This window comes from Panicum virgatum, chromosome 3K (assembly GCF_016808335.1).
Source record: "Panicum virgatum strain AP13 chromosome 3K, P.virgatum_v5, whole genome shotgun sequence".
Classification (NCBI taxonomy): domain Eukaryota; kingdom Viridiplantae; phylum Streptophyta; class Magnoliopsida; order Poales; family Poaceae; genus Panicum; species Panicum virgatum.
In genome coordinates this window covers 38,495,911-38,515,855 of record NC_053138.1, presented here as the reverse complement: position 1 = coordinate 38,515,855, position 19,945 = coordinate 38,495,911, and positions in this window count along the sequence as shown.

Below are 19,945 nucleotides of genomic sequence, written 5' to 3'. Positions count from 1 at the left end.
TCGGTCGAACAATTCGATTTGGATTTTATTCGCTCAGTCATTTCGATGTTGTTTCTTATTTTAAACCAATGACATGAGCCATCTTATGATTTATTTGCCTCTTCTTGAGAAAGCCACATCCAAAATTCCATACCTATTTTTGGCGACCGTCCTCTCCATGACGGCCGGACCAAGTTGAGATAAAAGACAAGAGTAGAGCCGCGCTATGTTTATATTATTTAAATTCTTGATGCGTAGGTTCGCTCAAACATAGAGAGAATTTTCAGTTTCATAGGACTAGAATTTTCCTAACTTTAATTGTTCCCTTTTTCAAAAATTTCTCTCTCATTTTGGCAAAAATTAGAACCTAAACCCAAGACCCACGGTTGAATTCGAGATTGTTCGCTATCAATTCATGAAAGTGAACGGTTCCGGTGCAACCAAAATTAATGTAGTCAAAAAATATTTTTCGACTTACAAATGTAAAGATGTTTTGATTCACCTCTGATTATTCATTTAAGCTCATTGCATGCTTTGAGTTAATTCTGAAATTTCGAAGTTAAGAGGAGGATTCAACATCTAAGCATGATTTGGAGAGGGTTTATGTGCTTGATTAACATCTATTGATCAAAGTGAGTTCACGGGAAGGAATTGTGCTCTCTACCTACCACCACATGCAAATGATCCAAAGAAGGGAGCAGCCATGCATGGGAAAGACATGTAATTTTTATCAAAGATGGCACCATGTGATAAATGATGAAGTATGGGACAAAGTGAATGACACAAAGTGAAGAAATAATGCTGCAAGTGGACAACAATGACAAGGAAGGAGTGGTGCACGGGTTTTGGACGGTGCAAAGCATAAAAGATGTACTGGACAGAGGCAAGAAATTGCGCCAGGAAGTGACCAGAGAAATATGAAGTGGCGAAGGGCCAGGAACACCCTAGGCCGGCCGGCCCCATGGCCCTAGGCCGGCCGGCCTGGCCTCTTTTTAAGTCCCCTGGTGCTCCCCTTTCACAGGTATGCTCCTCACTCAATTCCTTGTTCGTGTTCTTCAAGTTCTTCACCCAGAAACATAAGCTAGAGCTCTGAAAAATTCGTCCACCAAAATCAACTCCAAAAATCTCAGAAAATTCACCACAAATCCTAGTTTGCTCCACTCTTCGATATATTGTTCTCCCACCGGCAAGAAACCCCTAGTGTGTTTATTTTTGAGTGTGTGCAGCAAAGAGTCACCATGAGTGGCTTCATGAAGTTCGTCACCGGGAGGAGAAGGACGCGTTCATCAACACCCGACGCATCGGCAAGTTCTTCGCGGAGGCACTCAGTCTCCGGGTCTCCGCGGAGCATGGAGGAAGACAACCCCGCACCGAGGAGCAACATGTTGCTCCTTGGTGGGATGAGAGACCCAAGAAGCTCCTCCATGAGATTCACCGAAGGGATGCCACCTCCTCCACGACGTTCGACAAGGTCATCCGCACCACCGCCATACAAGCCCAAGCATTCCGAATATGGGTTTACCATCTTGTCAATGGAAGAAGAAGAAAGGCTCAAGTTCATGAAGGGAAGGCTGCGAGCAAACTATGATTTTGATGATGAAGCATTGGAGAAGTTGGGATTCCATCATGACATCTACAAGCTCTTGGAGAATATCGGTTGGAAGTTATTTTCCGACGGTGTTACGGTAGACATGCAAGAAGAAGTGGCTTTGGAGATGTTCATGAGACTAGAGAAAATAACAGAGGTGGTGGATGATGAAGAAGTGCCATATCTGAAATTTCGGCTCAGGAATGAAGAAAAAGTCATCACCTATGGAGAAATAGGGAGTTTGCTCGGGTTCAAAAGCAATGCAAATGAAATGGTGGAAGTCGAAGATGGAGAGCTCGATGAGTTTTGGACGAAGATAGCAAAAGATGTCAATTGCCAAAGGAAGAATATAAGTAATATGATCCTCCAAATATTCCACTCTTGGGTGACCAAAAGAATTCTCGAGAGGATGAGAGAATCAAAGGTCACCGACCAAGAATTGAATTGGATGTATGAAGCATTGGTGAAGAAGCAAGTGATTGATCCCACCTACATCATGGTTAAAAGATGGATTTGTGAAGCATCATCCGGCACGGGAGAAGTTGGTTCAGGGTGTTATCTTACACTAATAGCCCGAGCCATGAATCCGGGGTTAGCGGTGATCCAAAAATATTATGTCCCGGGAAGAGATATAGGGATTGAACATTTGAGGCAAGGCCATTATATCGGAGGGGATGAAAAGAATGGATTCACTATTTCCGAGATGGATATTTCCCTTCCCGATCAAAGGCTTAAATTATTCGTAAGAGGAAGGACCGATTGGCGAGTTGAAAACATTGGAGCAAAGGTGAAGAAAACAAAAAGAGGAAGGTTGATTGAAGAAACATCGGCGTCGGCACAACAAGAAAATTTAGAAGTAAAGCTTCCACCACCAAGTTCCACTTATTGGAGGAATGAATTTCAAGGTGCATCAAGTGGACAAGGACACCCGCAAGGATGGACGAGTCAATGGGAAGGAAACCAAGATCAAGCATGGGGGCATGGTATGGCGGCGCCTCCACCGATGTTCCCGGCGCCCCCACCATTTAGCAACTATGGCTACCCACCCACATCATACCAAGGAGAGATGCCCGAACCGTCATTTGGAGCACAATTTTTTGACCTCCCTCAACCGGAACAAGGAATGAGAATCATGGGTGCCTATGCAAGAAGAAACATGGAAGACATAGGCGCCATCCGGAGGCACACAAGCCAACTAGAAGATGGAACTGCAGGAATTACATATCAAATAGGACTTCTAGGCCTAGCGCCACCGGAACAATTTGATGGAGGAGCATTTTAACGATATTATGACTAAGGATACAATGCAAGAGGCAATCAAGAAGAGTGATCGACAACAAGACCATGAATAAAATGCTCGCACGTGTGGTTTGGATTTTTCTATTTCTTTTCATTTATTTTCAGCATGTGTGCAAGCTTGTGTGTGCGTAGCAATTTTCTATTTTATTTTTTTCAGCATGTGTGCAATTTGCTTTCTTTTGCTTTCATCACCATGATAAATAAATGCATCACCCACGCTTTAATGTTATGGTTAGTAATGATGATAGAAAGTTTGTGCCATGTTAAAATATGATGATCGTTGCCGCCTTGTCTACTTTCTTGTGCTTGGTTTATGCATGTTTAAACTAATGCTCTCCCTAACATTATCTGAAAAATTAATTAAATGCCGGCTAATTCAATTGTGGAGGTTATGATAAATTAAGACCCACATTTTTCTATTCTTGCTCTCTTACTTAAGCTTGTCAAGGAAAATTTAATTCGGATTTAATTTTGAGCTAACCTTGTCAATGATACTTTTTGCAATTGCTCTACCCTTCTAAAAGCCTAAATGTTATATCATGACAAACCGTAGCGCAAGATTTATTTTCAGGTGAATTAATTTAAGATTTATCTTCTTTGGTACGGGACTAAGCAGTTGACCATTCCGTATTTTTGTGTACTTCTCTTTTGCTAACTATTCTATCCATGCATTATGAGTTTCTACACCGGGAACATCGCAAACCTCGCTGGATATCCACCCTTAACCAAAAACATCTCTTTGTGAAACACCTCCTTGACCACAACCTATATATTGAGTATATATTATTATTTCGATGGCAAAACAATGGAATCAAGAGCAAAATTCAGTAAAACATAAGCTTGGGAAGCATCAAAGAGTTCACAGCAGAAAAATCCGAAGAAGTGGCGGCCTACAGGCAGTAGGCCGGCCGGCCCAACACCCCTAGGCTGGCCGGCCTAGGCCTTTTCCTCCTCTGTTGGTTTCAATCTTTTACGAGGAGATGCCCCATTGAATTCCAAAGTTGAGTCCAGAGAATTAATATGAGTTTTGTGCACTCACTCCATCAGATTATCATCACTTCATTGCTTGAGGACAAGCAAACGTTCAAGCATGGGGGGAGGTGGAGTAAGTGCATTGTGTTGCCAACGGTTATGAGGAGCAAAAAGAAAGAAAAGAAAAGAAAAAAAGAAAAAAATGATGATGAAAAGCTCCTCGGTTCCGTTTGCTTTATTAAACTCCAAGTACTTTGAAGATTATTCTATACTCAATTATTCCAACCATGTGCAATCCGATAACAAGGACTTCAGTTGTGCCTTGGGATCAACCGTTGGCATTTGCACATGTCCACCATCTAAAGTGTGTGTTCCATTCTCTCCCTCTCCACAAAGAAATTATTTTCCAATGGTCTTTTTGATGAGTCTCGGTAAATCCATAAGAAGTATTTCTTGTTTTGATAATATCTTGATTATAATATCTTTTGTTAGGACTAACCTTTCTAGAGCTCCAGATAAAGTCTCACACATATATATGAGAGAAAGAAAGGAGAAAGTTCTAGCAAGTTTGAGAGATAAGATGAGCTGAGAGTTTCCATGAGCAAATTGCAATGAAGTTTAAATTATTGATCTAGGTTTAGCATTATTTATGGAACTTACTTTTTTAATTCTGAGACTTGTTTAATTTTGAGAGCATGTGTTTAATAATTGTGGTGAAGCATTTAACTTGTATGTACCTTCCACATTGAAAAAGTTGGTTGCAACTTGAACTATTAACTACAAAATATTTTTGGGAGCATTGTATTTTCTCGTGTATGATCAAGTGCAGGGATTGGACACCGAAAGGCAATACTGATTTTTATCAAAGACTTACACGAGGACGAGTAAGGTTTAAGCATGGGGGGAATGTTGGTGCTCCTTAAGTATCCATTTTATCCCCTGTTTAACTTTGATAATGGCATGAATTTAATATCAAAATCACTAACCATCCTAACCTCGGCCCGATTATTGGTCGTTTTCGCATTTGCACATATATTTTGGAGGTACTTCGTTTTTGCAGGTTTTTGACCAATCTTGGAGCATGAAATGATGAGGCCCATGATCACGCAATAACACGAAGAAAGATGAAGGCCAAAGCCCAAACAAAGGACCAAAGGCCATGACGACTAGAAGCCCGTTCATGCACATCCACCCTCCAATGAAGCCCAAAGGACAAAGCCCACAAGATGAGATTGAGATACTTCGGGGCTAAGCAAAGCAAATAGAGATTTAAGGAAGGATTCTCTGTCCTATCCTTTCCCTCGAAGAAATCTCGAAGATAACAATGTCCAACGGGGTGCAATCGTGAAAGGTATAAACTCCAGAAGACTCCAGAAGACATGGGGAGAAAGGAGGACACGAGGCAGCGAGAAAATGGGCCAGGCTGACCGTCCTGGGCCCATTGAGCCAGCTGGCCCAGGCCCTTTTCAGGGAGTCTCGGCCTCCCCTTTGACCTAGGGTTTCCTGAGGCTATTTAAAGACCCCTCCCCCAGGCTCACACAGGAGATCAATTCAGGAGACAACGCCAAGGAGCAGAGAAGATAGAGGGACACCTCTCGGAGAGCCAAGGGTCGTGCTAGTTGTCTAGGGGCTTTCCTAGCCGACGTGGGAACCTTACAAGGAAGACCGCGTCGGAGTTCTGGAGCTAGGATCATCAAGATCAAGGTAGGGCCCCGGTTGTGATCTTGTGATGTATAATCATTCATGGTGAAGTTACTTGTGATTCCAAATTTTTAGCGACCATGTTCTCTCTTTCGATTTCGTTCTTTTCTTTGGGTTTGCTTCATCCTAGATCTATTATCGAGATAGATCGCTTAGCATGATCTTGTAGTCATGGTGGCTAGAGGTTCATGGCGGAACTACCAAAGGGGGTTCGACTTGCTTCAGGGTGCTTTCGTCCAAAGGGGGGCGTCGTGACAGGGCGTTGCTTTAGTAGATGGGATATCAAAGGATCGGATTGGAGATTTTGGGTTTAAAGATGCTTTTTATTGAGATTCACATCTATCTTGCTTCACTACATCTAGCTGGAACTACAACATATGCATGATCTAGGTGATCTAGATTGGTTATCTCTAACTTTCTCTTGCTACCTTCGGTGTTTGCTGTTTTCAGTAGATTAGATTCATTTTACACCATCTCAACCAAAGGATTCTCTATGTTAGTAGATTGTTTCTTGTATCTTTGGTTCCGTGGATTGATAAACCTTGGGGGAATACTCTAAGGGAAAAGCTACACGATCCCGTGCGCTTGCGGTATATAAATTGGGGCGCTAAGGAGCATCAACACGCAGCCACCGAGGTATCATCTGGTGCAGAACACCATTCCCAGGGCCCCACAAAGGAATTCGCCATCAGGCAGATGGGTTCTTAGGCCACCCCAACAGCAAGGAGCGGTTAGATCTCCTATGCTTCAACAACAACAGTCTGGGCTAAGTCCAAATGTTCAACAACCCAGTCGTCCAAATAGCAACAACCATTGCCATACCTGTAGAAGTATTGAGCACTTTGTCAGGAATTGCCCCCGAAATCAGAAACCTGCCCAAAGTAAAAATTATAATCAGAACAACCAAGGCAAGGGCAAGAAGCAAGTTATGCAAGTACGGCAAGGAAAGATTAACTTCACTACTCTTGCTGAACTTCCAGAGGGCGCACCAATAATGACGGGTACATTTTCTATCAATCATAAGCCTACAGTTATACTATTTGATTCTGGTGTAACCCATAGTTTTATTAGTGATAAATGTGGGGCAAGAGTAGGATTGGAATCTAGTCAAGCTACGGCACAATACCTGATTACCACACCTAGTGGTAAAATAGTTTCCAATCAGATTCTTAGACTTGTGCCAATCCAGATGGGTAGTAAGCTGATTAAAACCAATTTGATTTCTTTAAGTCTACAAGGAATGGATGTTATTCTGGGAATGGACTGGATGACCCAACATAGAGTACTATTAGATATCTCTTCCCGAGCAATTGAGATTGATTCCCCATCTCAAGGAGCTACCACTCTTTATCTTCCACCGCAAGAGTACATTACTCCTCGTACCTTTGCAATGGAAGGTGTTAAACTAGAAGTCATTCCGGTAGTGTGTGAGTACGTGGATGTTTTTCCGGATGATTTGCCCGGATTGCCTCCGGATAGAGATATTGAGTTTGTGATTGAGCTACAACCAGGCACAGCTCCTATCTCTAAAAGACCCTACCGGATGCCACCAAATGAGTTAGCAGAATTGATGATCTAGCTTCAAGACCTTCTGGACAAGGGTTACATTCGACCAAGTGCTTCACCTTGGGGTTGCCCAGCCCTATTCGTGAAGAAGAAGGACAACAGTTTGAGGCTATGTGTGGACTATAGACCTCTCAATGCGGTAACAATTAAGAATAAGTATCCTCTTCCACGCATTGATATCCTGTTTGATCAGTTAGCCGGAACCAAAGTCTTCTCTAAGATTGATCTCCGTTCCGGTTACCATCAAATCAAAATCCGGCCATGTGATGTACCGAAGACGGCCTTCTCTACCAGATATGGACTCTATGAGTATCTGGTGATGTCTTTTGGTCTTACCAATGCACCGGCTTACTTCATGTACTTGATGAATTCGGTGTTTATGCCAGAACTAGATAAGTTTGTCATTGTTTTCATTTACGACATCCTAATTTACTCCAAGACTAAAGAGGATCATGCTGATCACTTACGAATTGTTCTTCAAAGGCTACGGGATCATCGCCTGTATGCTAAATTCTCCAAGTGTGAATTCTGGTGGATAGTGTGAAATTTTTGGGCCATACTATCTCTAGTGAAGGCATATCCATTGATCCAAGCAAAGTTCAGGAAGTAATGGATTGGAAGCCCCCTACTTCAGTCCATCAGATTAGAAGTTTCCTTGGTTTAGCTGGATATTATCGCCGTTTCATCCCAGATTTCTCCAGAATAGCTAAACCTATGACAGAGTTATTAAAGAAAGAAATTAAGTTTGTTTGGGATGACAAATATGAAGAAGCATTCCACACTCTTCGAGCGCAACTAACCACTGCTCCAGTGTTAGCTCAACAGATAACACCAAGCCCTTTGATGTGTATTGTGATGCTTCTGGCACTAGACTTGGATGCGTCCTTATGCAAAACAATAGGGTAATTGCTTACGCATCATGAGCACTTCGGACTCATGAGAAGAACTATCCCACTCATGATCTGGAGTTAGCAGCAGTTGTTCATGCTCTCAAGATATGGAGGCATCATCTTATGGGAACTCATTGCAATATCTACACTGACCATAAGAGCCTCAAGTATATCTTCACACAAGCTGATTTGAATATGAGGCAAAGACGATGGCTAGAGCTCATCAAAGACTATGATATTGAGGTACATTATCATCCTGGCAAAGCAAATGTGGTTGCGGATGCACTCAGTCGTAAGTCACATTATCATTGCTTAGAAGCGGAATCATACAATGAGACTCTATGCAATGAAATGAGGAAGCTGAACCTAGAGATGGTTCCGCAAGGAAGTTTGAATCACATAGCTATTGAGCCTACGATTCAAGATAGTATTGTCTCGGCGCAACTGTGTGATAAAGGTGTCAAGATCATTAAACAAGAGTTAGCCCGAGGCGAAGCAAAATATAAGTGTTTTTATCTGGACCACAAGAGAGTTTTATGGTTCGACAATCGTATTGTTGTTCCTAAGGATCATCAACTCCGAAGGCAAATCCTGAATGAAGCGCACCTCTCAAAATTCTCCATTCATCCCAGTAGCACCAAGATGTACCAGGATCTTAAACAGAATTACTGGTGGACCAGAATGAAGAGGGAGATAGCCAAGTATGTTTCAAAGTGTGATGTTTGCCAGAGAATTAAAGCCAGCCATCTCAAGGTTGCGGGCACACTTCAACCTTTATCAATTTCATCTTGGAAATTGGAGGACATTAGTATGGATTTCATCGTTGGCTTACCCAACACATCTCAGAAGCATGACTCTATATGGGTGATCATTGATAGATTGACCAAGATTGCCCATTTTCTTTCAGTGCATACTACAAACTCAGCTCAAAAGTATGCAGAAATCTATCTTGATCAAATAATTCGTCTTCATGGTGTACCCAAGACAATCATATCTGATCAAGGAGCACAATTTGTTGCGCATTTCTGGGAGCAACTACAGGATTCTCTTGGGACTAAGTTGATTCGTAGCTCTGCATATCATCCTCAAATGGATGGACAAACCGAAAGGGTAAACCAAATCCTTGAGGATATGCTCAGAGCATGTGACATCCAGTATGACAAGAACTGGGATAAATGTTTAGCCTTAGCAGAATTTTCCTACAATAACAGCTATCAGTCCAGTTTGAAGATGGCACCATTGGAAGCATTATATGGTCGAAGATGCCGGACTCCTTTGAGTTGGTCACAAACTGGAGAACGTAAGATATTTGGACCTAATTTAGTAACTGAGGCGGTGAATAAAGTGAAAGTTATTCAGGAAAATCTTAAAGCCGCTCAATCCAGACAAAAGAGCTATGCAGATAAAAGAAGAAAGCTGTTGCAATTCGAAGTTGGGTATCTCCAGCTAAAGGTGTTCAACGGTTTGGCTTAAAAGGAAAGTTAGCACCTCGCTATATTGGACCCTTCGAGATCCTTGAAATATGTGGACTAGTGGCTTACCAAATTCGAATTCCTTCTCGGTTAGCAGCTGTCCATGACGTATTCCACATCTCTCAGCTTAAGAAATGTGTTAGAGTTCCGGAGGAAATTGTTGAACAACAAGACTTGGAAATAGAGTCAGATCTATCATATGTGGAGCATCCAATGAAAATCCTCGACACTAAGGAAAGAAGTACCAGAAGTGCCAAGGTTAAAATGTACAAGATCCAATGGAACACTCATACTGAGGAAGAAGCTACCTGGGAAACAGAGCACTACCTCCAACAAAACTTTCCCGACTTCCTTAGGACGAATCCAGGTACCTAACTCCCAGTCCATTTCTATTCTAGAATCTCGGGACGAGATTATTTTTAGGGGGGAAGGCTGTGACACTTCAGGTGTCTGGCCATTGGAGCATAGGATAATGTGTGCATTTTTTGAATTCACTCTTGTGTGATAGTTAAAATTTTCCAATGCAAATTAAGGGCATATGTGTAATTATGCGAAATTACTAGCCCCTTTTTGCAAAAAGTTTTGACTTAAGGAGCAAATTCAACTTTGTAAAGGGTCTTTTTGCAAATATGCTAGTAATAATTACTTTGGCAGCTTTGATGCAAATAAGCCCCAATTTTTTTGAATTTTGCCATCAAAAAGGTATTTTCTTTTATTAATTCAAGTTCTTTCAAACTTTTCAAAATACTTCAAAACCCTTTGATCTAATGAAAATTTGCACAACATGAAAGTTGTAGGTTTTGAAAAACTGAACAACTTTCATTTTGGGTACTTTTTCAATTGAGCCCTAGAATAGTAGGAATTTTTTAATTTACAGACAGCCCCCTCTACTTTCTCCTTTTTACAAACAAGTCCCCATCTCCATCTTCCACCTCTAGCCCACCGGAGGTCTGCAGTGCCGCCACCGCTATGGATTTCCCTCACCGCGGTTTAACCTTGCTACCTCTGGAGTGCCACCCGGCCTCCCTGGCATCCTCCTGGTCCCAATCCCCCCTCTGCTGGCTCTCTCCCCCACCTCCATGCAGCGCCGCCTCCTCACCGCCATTGATTTCTTTTTCCGGTGAACTGGGCCGCTACGGGAACCACCTCCCCAGGACCCAAGACGCCCCACGAGTCACCTGCAAGCACTGCCGCCACCTTGAACCGCCTCTGCTTGGCCGCTAGTCCCGTGCCACGACATCCCGAGAGCTCCCCTGCATTGCCAGCTCGCCGGTCGCCGTGGACTGCCTGCTCCCGTCGCCGATTTCGCTTCGTCCTCAGCCAAGATCATCCCTGAACCCATCCTCGTGCCCATCCTTTCCTTTTTTTGGCCTATAAAAGGCCCGGCCAAGTCCCATTGCCGGCCAACCCCGCCGCCCCTCTTCTTCTACTCCGGCGATCTCCTGTCCGCTGTCAATCCCCCGCTGCAGCACTATCCCGACCCCAATAACCCCCTAGCGAGCTTTGTCTCGAATGCGTGAAGCTCACTGGCCTCTCAATCCCACCTCTCCTTCGCTGGAGCAACCTTGCCACCGCTCACCCTCACCGCGGTGCCCTGCTCTTCGTCGACGACCCCCGTCCGTCCATCCCCGACCCCGATTCAACCCACCTAGAGGTAGCGCTCGACCCCCCCCCCCGGCTCATTGACCCTTCAGACCTCGCCGCCAGCGATCACCGTCGCCGGAATCGGCGGTCAAAGCTTCCCCTCCCCTTTGACCAGACCCAGGGACCCAATTGCTGGGATTTTAAACTTCCCAGGGTCTTTTCTGCAAAAACACCTTTTCCCTTTTATTCTTTTTCTTATGAACTTTGCAAAATCCTAGAAAAATGTAGAAAAAATAGAAAAATGTGAAATTAATTTTGTTGTGTTCCTTTTATTTAGCTCTATCATCTGGTGTGATGAGTTTGAAAAATTTTCTTGTGTAATTAATTCAAAAAAATAAAGTCAATAGTGGCTCTTTTTTTATTTATAACTCTTGCTCTAAAGGTACTCCTTAAATGATCTTTGAACCTTATGTTCTCTAAAGTGTATCTAGCTCCTTAAAAATCTTGTAAACCCTTTTCAAACTTTAACATATACTATTAAAATTTTTCTTGTATTTTGTTTATGCTTTTACAAATTTAATTAAAACCTTTTTGTGGATTGTTTAATTGGTTAAATTTCAACTCTTTAGTGAAGGAAAGCTATACTCAAGCACTTCACTAATTTCCAAATATTGCATCTCATATAGAAATCACCCCGCTAGTCGACGGAACATACGAGCTCATCCAGGAGCCAGACGGGGATTTTTCTAAAGCTTAAATTAATAATGTGGAATTAACTGAAGACCCGAACTTCAATTCGGAAGAACCCCAAAATACTGACTCTATAGACACTTCTACAGGCAAGCCTCGGAGCATAATCTGGTTATTTCAAATTATGCAACATATGGTTATTATTTACTTGTGCATTTAAGTTAGTGGAGTTGAATGAAAACCTTAGATGCATAATTCTATGTACCTTTTGTTTGAACACTAGAACTGAGTCCGTATAGATGCTTTGCTAATAGGACCGGTAAAAGTCGAGTGATTGCCTGTCACTCGCGAGCTTTATAGGAGTTGATTGTTTACTTTCTGCTATCACTATAAGGATCATGGACGGATTTGTTGAAGTCTGTCTGTGTTGATAAACTTGTTAAGGCCGCAATGTGTGGTAGCGGTGGTTAAGCGTTTGAATGTACTAGCCATATGCCGTAAATATGGTACGCGGCAAGCCTAGTAACTGATCGACCCGGCAAGTGGACATACCTTCCACTCTCTCTTAGAGATAGGAAGTTAAATTATAACTAAAGTTTATTTTATGTTGCACAACAAACCACGGGTGCAGAGAAGAGCGGTTCTCTGTAGTCGGGGAGAGTGGCGCTGATCCACGACCCGGAATGAGAAGCAAACGGTTGCTTGGGAGTGACTCAATGGTGCTCCAAGCGTGTGTGTTAGGTTTATCCATGCAAGGTTGGAAATTCGATTCAGAATCGTCCGTTTCTCATGGAAATTGAGACTGCTTGATCCCTTTGCCACATAGAGTAAGAAGTGAAACATTTATGATACTCAATCTTGTTGGATGCAAATATATCTTCTACCATGTTTGTGTAGATAGATGCTAACCTAGACTGGTTAATCCAACTAGAATCTGAAAGTTAAAAATTGAAAGTAAGGATCTACTTTTTGTTGCTTTTCAGCAAAAGAAACCCCAGAACCTTCACAAGCTTTACATGTCTAGTTAAAGGGCTTGATATACCCTTAGACGGGTCAGTCTTGCTGAGTATTAGTATACTCAGACTTGCTTGTGAACTTGTTTTCAGGATCGAACTCGGAGGACCCCAACACTAAAATGTTTTGGCCTAGTTCTTTATCTACTGGCTGGTCGATGGAATGGGAACCATCCACCAGCTATGGTTTGGATGAATGATGTCATGTTCGGACTTAACATGACAACTACCCTACGACGGCTGTACATAGTCGTGTTTTACTTTCCACTGCAGGACTTGTTTCTTATAGTTTGTTTCTGTGAAACCTCTCTAGTTTCCTTGGAATAAACTTGTAAAAGCTAGAGCTTCGGCTTGCTAGCTTCCAAACTCTGATGTAAATTATACTCCTTATCTATGTGATGTAAATTATTGTGGAATTGTTGTATCTCTGACTCGCCTTCGTGCGGGATGTATACTTGTGTTACGATCCGATATCAAGTGGTTTCATCGGGATATTACCCGACAGACCAATGATTATACCGGTTGAGATGTGTAGTGCACTCGAACTAGTATATTTCAATCTGGTTCTGCCACATTCGCCTCACTCGACCCTCATGGAGGAGGGTCTGCCTCGCCCGAGACCTGTGGACGTGGGTCACCGGAAAGACGGGAAACTTGTCGGATGGAGGTGGGCAGCCCAGGGTGGTCCCGGGAAGTCAGGGACAAGACTGCTCACTTCGCCGGTATGGACGCAGAGTGGGCAACGGATTCAGCTCGCACAGATCCAGGTGGAGGCACGGCTTGGATACACTGTCAGAGCCCATCCATGCCGTGCTAGGGCTGTAGGTCACGTCAGAGAGGACACGGTGCCAAGGCCAAAAGATGAAGGACGCTGAAACCGGGTGGGAATCCAGTTGCCAGGCGGATATCCCGTCTCTGCAAGGATACGGGGGATATCATGTCAGAGACGTATGGAAGGGGCCACCACTCAGTGGCTGAAATGGGTCGGGAGTCACCTGACCCCCGCCCTCCATCTCTCTCTCTGTGTGTGTGTGTGTGTGTGTGTGTGTGTGTGTGTGTGTGTGTAAATCCTCACCCCCCCTGGGCTATAAAAGGAGGAGGCGAACCTCATGTAGGGGCATCCGCTAACACTCACATGCACCCGCGCGCGCGCGCACACACACACACACACACACACACACTCACACCTCGAACAAGAGACTTGGGACCCTTGCTCTCTCTCTCACCCATTTGTAACCCGTACTGCAAACTTGAATACAAGAGCGCGAGAGCTTGAACTGGACGTAGGGACGTTCGGCCCGAACCAGTGTAAAAACTCGTGTCTTTACTTGTATTACCATCCGAGCCTGTGATGCGCTGACAAATCTACTAGCCGGTGATACAGAACACCGACAGTTGGCGCGCCAGGTAGGGGCCTTTGCGCGTCACTCCTAGCGAGGCTTCGGATGGCTAGCCGTGTTGAAGGCTGGGTTCCGAGAGCGCGCTTGCGCTTCGGCAGCCATGATTTCATCATCGCCATCGACGGGAGCCTGGTGCAGGTCCAGGAGCCCGTGCGCCCCACCAGTGACAGTATTGCTGGCACTCTGCAGGGTCCGCGCCTCGAGGGCCAGAGGCAGGACGCCCCTGCGGTTTCGAGTCCCAACATCTTCCATAAAGCACATTTGGAGCACCAGCTCCAAATGTTCCCGGGGCCACAGTCGACGAAGGGCGACCTGCGCTGCGTCGCCTACTCCCTCTCCAATGTGGCCACGCAGCTGTCCGGTGGTAGCCCGATACCCCGGATGTCCTCTTCGACCGTGCCATGATGATGTTCCCATTTGGCATGGGGAACGTGGCACGACACGTGCAGCACCATATGGCGCCGCATGAGCCCAATTGTTACGGAGGAGGCGGACTCGTCGGGATGACAAAATTCTCCAACGACTCCGACGACGACCTCCTCGCCGACAACTCCCTGTTAGGATCCGACACCGGGTCCTGCACAGGGTGTCATCATCCTTCGCTGGAATGCTTTGCCACTGGTACTCTGGATGGACATGTGGAGGAAGTAGAGGATTCGCTTTGACACTCCCGCGACCGTACGCTGACACCCATCCCTGCACCAGCGTAGGGGGGTGGAGGCCCCGTACAGTCACCCCCTGCCCCTCCGTCGGGACGAGGGAACGGGCAACAGGTGAGTCAGTGGCGGGCAAGTCTCATTGCTTGTTAGAAAGAACTGGAAGAAGCCCAGACTTCGCTGGAGTAGGAATGCGCAGCACTCGAACAAGAGCTCGGGCGGTGCACCGGCGGGGGACGCGCTTGTGCCCATGCGAGCGAGGTCAACTGCAAGATAATCGAAGACCGACCAGGCTCCCCGGTTTTTGCCCGGGCCAGCCAAAACATCACTGCAGTGCCCGCCTTGCTTGAGGCGCTCCCCGCAGCAGTGACGCCCGAAGAGCAACGCAACCGTGAGAAGATGCTCAAGCATCTGCACCTCGTGGCGGACCAACAGGCAGAAAGCTCGATGTCCCGACAGCACAACGACCAGGCGCGACGCCCCTGTGACAATCCAGGTTTTAGGGATTAAAAATAAAAATTTTTGTGTTGATTTAAAAATTTTAAACCATGATTTTCTATAGCAAGGGTATTTTTGTTATTCTGGAAAAATGCAAAGTCCTTTTTACAAAATCATTTTGCAAAAGGAAAAATTTCAAAATTTATGAGGGATTAAAATGCATATTTTATTTTTCAATTTTACCCTCATAAAAAGATGTTTTTATGCTTAAGGATACCCTTGCAATTTCAAAACTTAAGTTGTGTTCTTTTGCATTTTAAAAGATTTGACGGATTTGAAAATATTTCAAAATCCTTTGATCTAGTGAAAATTTGTACAACATGAAAGTTGTAGGTCTTGAAAAATGGAACAACTTTCATGTTAGGCACTCTTTCATTTGAGCCCTAAAATAGTGGGAAATTTTATGTTTATAGATAGCCCCCTGTACTTTTTCCTTTTTGCAAAACAACCCTTGGAAGCCTTCTTCTTCCTTCCTCCACTGAAAACAGAGGCGCCGCCGCCGTTGGTCGCCGCCGTGGTTTCTCGCCCCCAGGTCGCCGCGCCGCCTTGGAGTACTTCCCCACCAACTCCACGCGCCGTGCAGGAAAGCCCCGTCGCCATCTTCTTCTCCCTGCTGTCCTTCCCTGTCCGCGCCACGACTGCCGCACCCGGCACCTCGCCGGCCCGCCGTTGGAAAGCCAGCACCCTGCCCCTGGTTCGCCGCTCCATCGCCCCTATCCCACAGCGGACTCATCCTTCTCCTCTCTTGCCTATAAAAGGCAGAGCCGAGCTCCTCTCGCACATGTTCAAGCCCAACACGGCCACCGACCTCCATTCGCGCCGCCGCTCACCGGCCGCACGCGCAGCTGCCCCCCCCCGCCCTCCCTTTCCTCAAATCAAGTACTCCATGACCTTCACCACCTCTCCTGGAAGCTTCTCAGCCCAGCTTCCCTTCCATTACCTCACCGGAGTGCCATCCAGCACCGTTCCCCTCGCCGGCGGGCCACTGTTCCGCCGCGCCGCCTCATCCGCCTGTCCCCACGCCAAATCCGAGCCACCCTCATATGCGCCTAGGGCTGCTAAACCTCCCTGGCCCATTCGCTCTCGCCGCCGGCGACCAACGCCGCCGGAATCCGGCGATCCCCTTCCGGTCTTCTTCTTCCTCCAGCCCAGGGACCCGATTGCAATGATTGAAATACTTCCAAGGTCCTTTCTGCAAATAATCAGTCCCTTTTTCTTTTAAACCTTGTGAACTTTCAAAATTTCTAGAAATTAGTAGAAAATTTAGAAAAATGCCAAATAAATTTTGTTGTGCTCCTATTAACTAGATCTATAACTTTAGCTACCAAAGTTTGTATGAAACTTTATGTTGTGTGCTTTAGTTTAATTATTAACAAATGAGTAATTTATTTATAACTTTTTATCCACAGCTTTGTTATACTTGATTTTTGGAACCTAGCCTTCTTTTGCCATGAGTAGTCTTGTATAAAATTTGTGGCTCAAATACTTGACTTTTGCTCGTTATTTCATGTGTTTTGTTTATTTCTTGCTTATGCACTCTTTTATTTATTTAAAGCATGCTTTTGTTAATTACTTGAGGTCATCTTTTTACCATGAGTTCTCTTGTTTATAAATAGTTTATGGTAATTTTTGGGATAATTTTTGCACTGTTTAGTTTGAGTTTTAAATTTTATGTTTGAGTTTTAAGGTTAATTCATGCTAGTGTGGTTTTTGCTCCTTGTTTAAGCATTAATTTATATATATGATCTTTCTTTTGGACTTGAATTGATGTTTGATTTCTTTTGAATGAAACCACTCTTTGTTGCTTAGAGTAACCAACCATTTTGTTTATGGAAATTGTTATGTTTGCTTTTACTCCATAAATGACTGCCCAGTAAGTAGGAAATGAAATGGTTGCTTTCTTGGTTTAAGCTATTTTGAAAACCAACTATTTAGTGAAGGAAAGCTATACTCAAGCACTTCACTAATTTCAACTACTGCATTGCATATAGAAATAATATCGTTAGTCGACGGAATGTACAAACTTATTCAAGAGCCAGACGAGGATATTTCCAAAGCCCAAGTCAATGTTACGGGAGATAACGAAGACCTGAACATGAATCCGGAGTCCGAAAGTGAGCTACATGAAGTCCAGCCAACATCATGAAATTAACTGAAGTCCCGAATCCAGATTCGGAAGAGCTAACGCTTACTGACTCTATAGACTCTTCTAAAGGCAAGCCCCGGTGCATAATCCTATTATTTTATGCAACTTATTACTACTTGTTTGTGCATTTAAGTTATTGGAGTTGAATGAAAACCTTAGATGCATAATTCTAGGTTCCTATTGATTGAACACTAGAATCTGAGTCCGAATAGATGCTATGCTAATAGGACCGGTAAAAGTCGAGTGATTGCCTGTCACTCGCGAGCTTATAGGAGTTGATTGTTTACTTTCTGCAATCACTATAAGGACCATGGACGGATTGGGATACAAGTTTCATGGTGGTAATCCGTCTGTGTTGATAAAACTTGATAAGGCCGCAGTGTGTGGTAGCGTTGATTAATCGTTTGAAAGTACTAGCCACATGCCGTAAATATGGTACGCGGCAAGCCTAGTAACCAATCGGCCCGGCAAGTGGACATACCTTCCACTCTGTCTTAGGAATAGGATGGATAAAATGAATGAGATGGACAAATTATGTTAAGTAGCGCTACAACTACGGCTATGAGGGAGGAGGAGTGGTGCCCTATAGTCGGGGAGAGTGGCGCTGATCCACGACCCAGAATGAAAGGCAAAATGTTGCTTGGGAGTGACTCAACAGTGCTCCAAGCGTGTGTGTTAGGTTTACCTTGCAAGGATTGAAATTCGGTTCGAACTGTTCTGCCTCTGACGGGTATTGAGACTGCTTAATCTCTTTGCCACATAGAGTAAGAAGTGAAACAAAGATGATACTCAATTTGTTGGATGCAAATAATTTCTATACCATGCTTGTATAGATAGGTGCAAACCTATAATGGTTAATGAAACTAGAATTTGAAAGCTAAAACTTGAAATTAAGGACCTACTCTTTGTTGCTTTTCTGCAAAAGAAATTCCAGAGCCTTCACAAGCCTTGCATGTCTAGTTAAAGGGATGTTTTATACCCTTGAGACGGGTCAGCCTTGCTGAGTATTAGTACACTCAGTCTTGCTTCTAACTATGTTTTCAGGTAATTTGGCGAGATTGACATCATGTACGGGCTTCATCATGATGTTATATATCGTCGCTAGATCTCGTTTTCTTTTGCTCTTTATAAACTCTGAAGAACTTATCTACTTTCAAAATTCTGAGGTACTCCTCTGAATTCTCAAACTCAGTTTATAATAACATTTACTTTTGAAGTTGGTCTTATAAATTTTTGGTTATTGTAATCTCTGGGCTCACCTTCGAGTGAGGTATGTTGTTTCGATCCAAAATACAGTGGTGTTATCGGGATTTTACCCGACAGACTATTAGGTTACTCCATTGAAGTGCGTTTAGATGATAGTTAAAGCACTTTAACTAGATTAATTCTGACGGTTCTGCCACAGCCCCTATCCGGCAGCATCTGGGATGAGGGACGCTCCTGCCCCACGGGACAGAGGACGCCGGCCCGGACACCACGGGGCGAGCGGAGCACGCGGTTCGCTGTCACGATGGGGCGGTCCACGCGACAACAGGCCACAGCGGGGAGACTCCCATGCGGACCCTCGTGCCCACGATGGAGGATGTGGGGACGCTCCGGTCAAACAGCAGCTCGGACAAAACCGCGATGTACGTCACACCATCAATGCCCGTCGCCACGAGTACGACTACGACGACGAGGAGGGGTCGGTCACCAAAAATTACCGACCCCGCCGGGGCGGCCACTATGACAGCGGTGAGGATCGGAGCATCAGCCCCGAACCACCGGGTCCCGAGGTGTTTACCTTTGGCATTCGAAGTTTGAGGGTGCCGAGCAAGTACCGACCCCCCACCAACATCACCAAGTACGGAGAGGAAACTGACCCTGGCCTCTGGCTTGAGGATTATCGCCTCGTGCGCCGGACGGGAGGAGCGGAAAGCGATACATTCATCATACGCAACCTTCCGCTATATCTAGCTGATTCCGCTCGCACTTGGCTCGAGCACCTTCCCGCCGACAAGATCGCTTGTTGGGAAGATCTTCGGGAGATTTTTGTAGGGAACTTCCAGGGCATGTACGAACGCCCTAGCAACTCATGGTATCTCAAGAACTGTCGGCAGAAGCCGGGAGAATCCATCCATGATTACATTAGGCGCTTCTCGAAGGAGTGCAACGCCGTCCCGAACGTCGCTGATGCCGATGTCATCGGGGCATTCCTTTCGGGGACGACATGCATCTCATTGGTGCACAAGCTGGGCCGCAAAGGGCTCCGCACCATCAAAGAGCTCCTGGACATCGCGACCAATCACACCTCCGCCACACCTCCGCCAAGGAGGTGGTGGGCGTGATTTTTGATCGAGTCCATGGAGAAAAGGCAAAACGGGACGATGTGGCCGACGAAGGTCCGTCGGACTGTGCTGGCAAAATGAACAAAAAGAATAAGAAAAGAGGGGGCGGGAACTTCGTGGCCGCAGCCAATCGCAAGACCGGCATGGCGCCGATGGGCCAAGCA